The sequence below is a fragment of the Etheostoma cragini genome, chromosome 12 (genome assembly GCF_013103735.1).
Source record: "Etheostoma cragini isolate CJK2018 chromosome 12, CSU_Ecrag_1.0, whole genome shotgun sequence".
Lineage (NCBI taxonomy): Eukaryota > Metazoa > Chordata > Actinopteri > Perciformes > Percidae > Etheostoma > Etheostoma cragini.
The window spans coordinates 536,347-544,727 of NC_048418.1; the positions used below are offsets into that span (position 1 = coordinate 536,347).

An 8,381-nucleotide genomic window follows, 5' to 3' on the forward strand; every position below is an offset into this window, starting at 1 on the left:
CTTCAGATGACAGTAAGATGAAGACCAGAGCTGACCACTGAGCAGAAGATAGATCATCTGTGGAGAGACGTCCTGAACTCAGGGACTGTTGGATCTCCTCCACTAGAGAACGATCATTCAGTTCATTCAGACAGTGGAACAGGTTGATGCTTCTCTCTGCAGACAGATCATTTCTGATCTTCTTCTTGATGTACTCCACTGTTTCGTGGTTGATCTCTGAGCTACTTCCTGTCTGTCTCAGCAGACCTCGTAGGAGATTCTGATTGGTCTGCAGTGAAAGACCCAGGAGGAAGCGGAGGAACAAGTCCAGGTGTCCATTAGGACTCTGTAAGGCCTTGTCCACAGCACTCTGGTAGAACTGTGTTGATGATGTTTTTTTTCCTGACAGCAAGTTGACTCCAGAGTTGGTGAAGGTCAGATGGACATGAAGAGCAGCCAGAAACTCCTGAGCACTCAGATGGACAAAGCAGAACACCTTGTCCTGGTACAGTCCTCTCTCCTCTTTAAAGATCTGTGTGAACACTCCTGAGACCACTGAGGCTGCTCTGATATCGATGCCACACTCTGTCAGGTCTGATTCATAGAAGATCAGGTTGCCTTTCTGCAGCTGCCCAAAAGCCAGTTTTCCCAGAGACTCTATCATCTTTCTGCTCTCTGGACTCCAGTGTGGATCTGTCTCAGCTCCTCCATCATACTTGATGTTCTTCACTTTGGACTGAACCACCAGGAAGTGGATGTACATCTCAGTCAGGGTCTTGGGCAGCTCTCCTCCCTCTCTGGTCTTCAACTCGTCCTCCAGAACTGTAGCAGTGATCCAGCAGAAGACTGGGATGTGGCACATGATGTGGAGGCTTCGTGATGTCTTGATGTGGGAGATGATTCTGCTGGCCTGCTCTTCATCTCTGAATCTCTTCCTGAAGTACTCCTCCTTCTGGACGTCAGTGAACCCTCTGACCTCTGTCACCGTGTCAACACACCCAGGAGGGATCTGATTGGCTGCTGCAGGTCGGGTGGTTATCCAGAGGCGAGCAGAGGGAAGCAGATTCCCCCTGATGAGGTTTGTCAGCAGCACACCCACTGAGGTGGACTTTGTAACATCAGTCAGGATTTTAGTGTTGAGGAAGTCCAGAGGAAGTCGACACTCATCCAGACCATCAAAGATGAAGACCACCGGGAACTCTTCAAACCTGCAGATTCCTTCTTCTTTGGTTTCACTAAAGAAGTAATCAACAAGTTCCACCAAGCTGAACTTTCTCTCTTTCAGCACATTCAGCTCTCTGAAGGTGAATGGGAATGTGAACTGGATGTCCTGGTTGGCTTTGCCTTCAGCCCAGTCCAGAGTGAACTTCTGTGTTAAGACTGTTTTCCCGATGCCAGCCACTCCCTTTGTCATCACGGCTCTGATTGGTTCATCTCTTCCAGGTGGGGTTTTAAAGATGTCTTCTTGTCTTATTGTTAGTTCTGGTCTTTCTGGTTTCCTGGATGCTGTTTCAATCTGTCGGACCTCATGTTCTTCATTGACCCCTGCAGCCCCTCCCTTCATGAGGTAGATCTCTGTGAACATCTGATTCAGAACGGTTTGGTTTCCTGCTTTAGCAATCCCCTCAAACACACGCTGGAACTTCCTGTTTAGCTTAGATTTGAGTTTACGCTTAGAAACTCCTGCTGGACTTCCTGAATGAATACAGAACAAAGAAGATCAGTAGGTGATTTATAAAGAAACAGGAACATACTCTGACCCTTCTCTGGAGACATTAGTAAACGTCCCATTAGTCCAGCGAGTTAAATCTTTAGAGGAATCCTCTTACTGCTCTGCAGACGGTCAGCCAGCTCGTCCTGCTTCATTCTCCTCAGGAAGTGCAGTGTGATCTTCAGAAACGCCTCTCTGCTCCTCCTCAGCTCTTCATCTTCACCCTCCCTCTGACTCTCTGAGCATTCTGGGTAATCTGGTCTCAGAAGCTTCTGGATATTCTTCAGTTCGTTCTTCATAAAAGTGACGATGTCGTCCTCCAGCAGCTGGAAAAGAGGATTATGAGAATGACAATCAAACTGAAATCATGGAGCAACCATCAGATCCATGATGGGCAGACTGAGGACCCTCTGGTCTGAACAGGGCAGCATGGAGATGATTGGGAACAGAATAGATGTAAAAGTAGTTGGTGTACATGTACCGACCATAAAGATGGAGTCCAGGTGGGTTTGATGCTGCTGGGCAGGCTGATCACTGGGACCCTCTGAGCTCTCCTGGTCCTTCCTGGAATCAGGAAGAATTAGCTCTCATCATGTCTGTCCATACAGAGACATACACAAGGTAAAGGTCCTGTGACTTAAAGTGTTGATTACAACATAGAATCAGATGGTTTCCCCTGACAGTAAAGAGTTGGTGGTACTGCTGACCATACTGTGAATGTACAGAAAGAACTAAGAAGTCAACAAGGGCTCCAGCATGGTTGTCCTGAAGGACTCCTGAAGCAGCAGACTGGGATCATGATGAGGTCTGCAGCTTCTGTGGTCATGGAAGTAAACATTCGCAGGTAGAAGTAGTTTGGAGAGTGAACGGAAAAAAACCTTCTGTTGGCCTCAAAACGATTTTGGCAAACCATCAGCTGACTCGAGGGGGGGGCAGAGCTTAGATGGTCTATCTGTAGTCAGGGAGAACTACTGGACTGGACTGAGGATACTGTTGGTGTTACGGGTAGGATGGACCCGAACACAGAAACACATGCACACAGTCAAAAGGTAAAGAAGAGGTTTTAATCCAACATAAAAACACACAGACGAAAGCGGGTGGTGGTGGTGAATGATGGTCACACGGAGCGGGTCTGAGGAAACGGCAAACACTGACGACGCCGAAGAGGTGGTCGGCCCGGGTATATATACTGTGGTGCTGGATTGATGAGGATGAGTTGCAGCTGTGTGGAAAGCGGATGGCAGAGTCTGGACACGCCTCTGGACCAAGTTCCTCAATGGAGCCCTCTAGTGGACGAGAGTAATACAGACAGACACAGGGGAGAAAAGGAAGACAGACATAGACAGCAGCGGCCCATGACAGTTGGAGGCTGGTTGCCTTTCATTTGCTTCCCCTCATTAACTTCTGATCTGACATCCAACTGGCAAACCCACATCCAAATTTGGGGAGAAGTTTGCATTTGGACCAATTTGGGTCTGGAGACTTGTGGGGGGGGGGGAGATATCTGTTAATGAAGCCACTCACTGAAACTTGGCCTTATGTGTCCAGAATCAGAAGTCTTCTCATGGCTAACAGTGTCCTGACCACGTTGACACAAAAACCCTTACCAAGGGTTGCTGGTTGTCCAGGGAAGGGGGGGGGGCACTCTGAGGCCCACACATCCCAAACACCTCCCTGGTATTCCCAGTTGGAGAACAACATTTGGGAAGATTTTTGCCATTCCTGATTTGTTGCCTAGCTGATGGCTACGGGAGATTTAAATGCTTTTTGATGGGGCTACAACACCAGATCCTATTGGTCCAGACCAGGTCCAATATTAACCTGAGATCTACAGTTGAAGTCTTACTGGACAGCTTTTACATGGGAGAATATAAATATATGTTGAGAAGAAAGATGCTGAAAATAACATCCAAACACCACAACAGTTGGACCATGACTCAGAAATATTATAATATTATTAACTCTTTCCAGCAGAGGGTTGATCTCCTTTAAAGTTAATGAGGAGATCATTTGACCGGTCACTCTTAAAGGACACACAGCTGGGTTCAGGTCCAGCAGAGTCTGGTCTCTGATGGATCCTGTTACACAGAGAGTAAGACCAACAGGGATGGAAATCCACTTTTTAGTATTCAGACACAAAAACTGCTGGAGATACAAGCAGCGACTAAAACAAAACTAACACAAAGAAGTTCAATGAACTCTACAAAAAACTGGGAAAAAAAGCTCAAACACCAGAGAATATACAGGACCAGACCAGATCCAGTATTTACCTAAAGTCAAGAGATGAAGACTAGTTTAACTGGACAGCTTTCAGATGAAGAATATAAATATATGTGAAGAAGAAAGATGCTGAGAATAAACTCCAAAAACTTCTGAGACATAAAAGTTAAAGCATGACTCAGCAATATTATAATATTAACAGCTGACCTCTTTCCAGCAGAGGGTTGATCTCCTTTAAAGTCCATCCATTCATCCTTTGACCGGTCGCTCTTAAAGGACACACAGCTGGGTTCAGGATCAGGATCAGGTTGGTCTGGTCTCTGATGGGTCCTGGTAGAAAAACACATGTATAGAGGGTCATGTTCAGTAGTCTCTTATAGCCAGACCTTCCTCCTCCACAGCTCTGCAAAGGAGGGTCCCTCAAGTCCTCACAGTATTCCTGAATGGGACAACAACGAGCTCTGGTTCATCAGCCAATCACAATCATCGTGGGCGGGGCTCCTAGTTGATGGAGAACTCACCTCTGTCTTCGGCTTTCAATCTGTTCCCCCCCGCCTTTCTGTCTTCGCCTCTTCCTTCTCTCCTCCATTTTAATTGGCCTGTCCATTACAGGTCTCCTTCTTGTGTTTAAAGTGGGGGTGTCTCCGTGGACCGGTGAGTCTTCATGGACACACAGCTGGGCCCAGGTTCAGCAGGGTCTTGTCTCTGATGGGTCCTGTTAGAAAGAGAGGAAGATCTCCAGAAACTAGAAGCTATCCAGCAGATAATAAAGAGTGAAGCTGGTGGCTGTATGATTTCTGTCCTTCATTATTACATTACATTACATGTCCTTCAGCGGACGCTTTCATCCAGAGACACTTACAACTGAGAGACAAGGCAGAGGTCCCACGCCTCTGGAGACTCTAGGGTTACAGGTCCTCAATTGTTTCAAATTATACCTAATATTTGAGTGAATAAAGCAGAAAGTTTGAATCATTTTGACTATAAGTTAAGATCAGAGGAGCGTATGTTGAGTAGAAGCTGATTTGAAATCATTTCAATTTACACCCAAATTTCAATGAAAGTGATTAATTGTATTTGCTATGAGAATTGCATGGACTCCATCCTTTTATGGTAATTTGGTTAAAAAGAATTCCATATTGGTGGTCTAGACGTTGGTAAAAGGGTCAAATGGGACCCGAGGACAACAGGAGGGTTAAAGTCTTTCTGTCCTCTCACATGTTTGGGACGTCTTTGTGTCTCACTGCTGAGGCTCCAGAAAGACATCTGCAGTTTGAGTCCCAAAATGGCCGCTGTATGACTGACAGACAGACAGACAGTGTTACAGTGATCTGGAAACACAAAGACCCTCTACAAGAAGAAGAAGTGTGTGTGTACCCCGAGGTTAGGGCTGCACGTTCAAAATGCCAAACGCCAAAATGATAATCACAATTATTTTGATAAATATTGAGATCACGATTAATTGTCACGATTATTTGATAACACCGGCACTGTCGACACTGTCTCTGTTGCTGGGGGGTCATGTGAGTGAATAGGGGGGGGGGGGCTGCGTGGAGAGTAAGAGTAGAGATCCAACACAGACATGGCTTTACAGAAGAAATGGGTCATGTAAAGCAAAATTAAACCATATCCATAAACAACATTGCTTCGTTTGTGGAGAAGCAGCGGATGCGACCTAGAAGAAAGAAAGTTAGTCACACCCTAGAGCTCTGTGAGCTAACAGACAGACACACAGACACACCCTTCCCCACTATAATGAAGCCGTTTCTTACCTCCTTTAGAAATGAAGTGAACCTCTCTCTGAAACTTGTCTTGTTTCTCTGCAGCTTTGTGCTCTGAAACTAAAGAACCACAGCTTGAGTTGACAAGTAGATCGTTCCAGACAGACGAGTTCAGAGACCTTCAGCTGGAGTTCCACGTCAAGAGAAAGAACTGAGACACAGCCTATGGAAAGTGAAAGAAAACTAGAAACAGGAACCAAGCGGAACCGCACAAAGAGGTTCAGCATTAGTACATCCACTGCAGACAGTTAACATGCAATAACTCATTTATTGAAGAGAGTCTGCTTAGATTACAGCAGAGGACACACATTCACACAATAATTGAGGTTGGAGGCAGTACCTTATTTAACCATTACATTGTGTGTGTGTGTGTTTCCTCTGCTACATCGGGGTAAAAAAACATTTACAGAAAGAGAAACAAAAAAACATTTGTGTAGATTTACGCTTTAACATCGTTGGTTTTAATACCCCCCAATGTGGAAACTAAGCCATGAGATGTTTTTTAATAAAGATAATGAGATTAAATAATACTTTATTCATCCCACAGTGAGGAAATTGTGACCCAAAATGCAGAGACAAGAACAGCAGGCAGGCTGGCGAGGGTGAGCAGGGGTTTACTGAAAACAGGCAGGGTTCCAAAAAAGACAGGGACACAAAAGGCAGCGGGCAAAAGTCCAAAAAGGACAAGATGAAGACAAAAACATGAACGGGAGAAAAGAGACTGGACAACAAACCGGAAAAAAGCTCCAAGGGAAAAACACACCACAGGGAAGAGAAGGCACGCTGACAGGAACACTCCAACAGGACAAAAGGATCAGACCAGAGACAAAGGGAACACAGAGGTTAAATACAAGAAGTAACGAGGTAACGGGGAACAGGTGAGATGTCGGGTGAATCACATTAGGGCGGGTCAGGACAATCAGACAGGCGCAAAGCAAACTAGACAAGATAGGAAACCATACCATCAAAACAAAACAGGAAGCAGAACCAACACTTACTGGGAAAACACGAGACAGAGATAACCACAAAAGACCAGGGAGGAACTGAGACTTTGTCATCTGTAAAGACAAAGGCTGAATCTCATTTCTCCATCTTGGTTTTGCACATCCACACGAGATCTAGTGCTGTCCAGCCAAACCATCACAGAAATTCCCTTAGTACAGCAGAAGCAGTTTCATACAGTAACAAGCATAAAAAAAAAAAAATCCATGTTATGGATTTACTGGCTGAAGGTATAAGGATGAATATTCATCACTACATAGGATCAATAAGGGGTGTCAACATAGGATCAATAAGGGGTATCAACACAGGATCAATAAGGGGTATCAACATAGTAAGTAAGTAAGTAGGCCTAAAAGTTTATTTATATAGCACCTTTCACAGGTATAAGGCCACAAAGTGCTTCATAACAAAAACATTAATATCATAAAATACACACAATAAAAGCATAGACAGTACATGATCATATCAACCCACAAGTAGCTAATTGAAAGCCTGAACAAATAAATGTGTCTTTAGTCTGCATTAGAAGGCATCAACAGAATCAGAAGAGCGCATAGACGGTGGAAGGTCATTCCACAACCTAGGGGCAACCGCCTGGAAAGATGGGTCACCTCTAGTACGGTAGCGAGTGCGTGGAACCGTCAGCAGGTTCTGATCCACAGACCTCAGAGCACGCACAGGGGTATAACGCTGAATCAGGTCACTAATATAGGATCAATAAGGGGTATCCACATGGGATCAATAATGGGTATCAACATAGGATCAGTAACAAGTATCTACACACACCTATAGGATTATTAGGACCACCATACTAAGACTGTGTTTCGCCTTCAGAACGGCCTTAATTCTACGTGGCATTGATTCAACAAGGTGCTGAAAGCATTCTTTAGACATGTCGGCCCATATTGAGAGGATAGCATCTTGCAGGTGATGGAGATTTGTAGGATCACATCCAGGGCACCAAGCTCCCGTTCACCACATCCCAAAGATGCTCATATGCATGTCTATACATGCTTATATTCATATAAACAGTCCATGGTCTGGATGATATTAAAAGTAATACTAAAATAATTAGAAATAAATCCTGAACAGCAAAAAAGTAGAGAGCACTCGATGCCCCCCCCCCCATCCTGGAGTTCACAGACTTTAAAAGTTAAACAGAAAGACCACAAACTCTCACAGGAACTTCATGCTTTTATTGTGAAAAGAGACAGAACTCCAAACTAAACATGACACAAGTCAACAGCGTTTCTACAATTTCATGATCACAGCTTCCATCTTTTTTAGGAGTACTTATTGTATGATGAAGTTTTTTCTGGACTAAAGATGGATATGTGTCTGAAGAGATATTTTGTTTTGATAATCTTTTTCCAGCGTATCGGGATCCTGTGTGTTGCTCTTTCAGACCTTTTGTAGAGGAGACTATCTGTCCCCCCAGACCGGCCTTTAACGGATCCCATACAATAAAACTATTGGGAGTGGAGGCCCAGTTTGTTTCTCAGAACAACTTCATCGGATCCCTTATGAATGTGCAGAAACCAGCTCTCTGGAGGAGAGGGGGACCACGGCGCCCCCTATAGGGGGGACGCCTTGTCATCATAATTAGGGGCATATACACTCACGGGCCACTTTATTAGGTACCCCATGCTAGTAACGGGTTGGACCCCCTTTTGCCTTCAGAACTGCCT

At 44.9% G+C, this 8,381-nt stretch overlaps 1 long non-coding RNA gene across 2 annotated transcripts in view; it reads left to right on the forward strand.

The window, feature by feature from the left end:
- The first annotated feature begins 255 nt into the window (after positions 1-255).
- LOC117953929 overlaps positions 256-8,381 on the forward strand; it is a 19,173-nt gene continuing 11,047 nt past the window's right edge. Inside the window, exons 1-2 of one of the 2 annotated variants that reach the window (XR_004658710.1) lie at positions 256-352; positions 2,183-2,187. This is a non-coding gene — a long non-coding RNA (uncharacterized LOC117953929). The remainder of the gene's footprint in view (positions 353-2,182; positions 2,188-8,381) is intronic. The other variant, XR_004658711.1, reaches the window with a different exon arrangement.